Source organism: Alligator sinensis, unplaced genomic scaffold (assembly GCF_000455745.1).
Source record: "Alligator sinensis unplaced genomic scaffold, ASM45574v1 scaffold1575_2, whole genome shotgun sequence".
Lineage (NCBI taxonomy): Eukaryota > Metazoa > Chordata > Crocodylia > Alligatoridae > Alligator > Alligator sinensis.
In genome coordinates, this window is record NW_005843504.1 from 21,047 (window position 1) to 21,943 (window position 897).

Here is an 897-nt window from a genome sequence, read left to right on the forward strand (position 1 = left end):
GGGGAGCCGCTCGCCCCGCCCCCTGCCTTGGCCCCACCTCTGCCTTGGCCCCTCCCCCTGCCCCAATGCTGTGAGCTTCCTCCAGCAGGGCCCTGTGCTGGCTTTAATGCTGTGAGCTTCCCCCAGGCCTGCCCTGAGCTGTCCCCATGCTGTGAGCTCCCGCAAGGCTGTGAGCTTCCCCCAGGCCTGCCCTGAGCTGTCCCCATGCTGTGAGCTCCCCCCAGCCCTGCCCTGAGCTGTCCCCATGCTGTGACCTTTCTCCAGAAGTGCTGTGAGCTCCCCCAAGGCTGTGAGCTCCCCCCAGCCCTGCCCTGAGCTGTCCCCATGCTGTGACCTTTCTCCAGAAGTGCTGTGAGCTCCCCCAATGCTGTGAGCTTCCCCCAGCCCTGTACCTGGGGACCGCCCCCACCCATGCCCTGAGTTTGCCTGCAGCGGTGTCTGGAGCCCAGGCTGGTGGGCAGCCTGCTGTGAGGACGTGACCCTGGCCTGCTCCTCACCAGGCCCAGGCCCCGGGCCCCTTCCTGCCCTGGAGCCAGCCCTGCCCTGCCCCTGCGCAGTGCCCATGCCCATGCCCGTGCCCGTGCCCAGCGCTTGGCTGGTACGAGAAGGCAGAAGCCAAGGCGGGACCTGTGGAGATTTTGCCGCTGATTTTAGCACAGGTGGCTAATTTTGGGCAGGTCCAGGCCTCCCCTCCCACCTCCAAGTGGCTGTAGGGGAGTCCTGGACACCTGGTTCTCTCCTCCCTGGCAGGGCAGTGGGGTGAGGATACCTGGGTCCTCTCTGCTCCCTGGGAGGATGAGAGCAGGGGGTGCTGGGAGCCCAGATGCCTGCGCTCTCTAGGGCCCGGAGAGTGAGAGCAGGGGGTTTGGGAGCTGAGATGCTTGGGCTCTCGGGGGG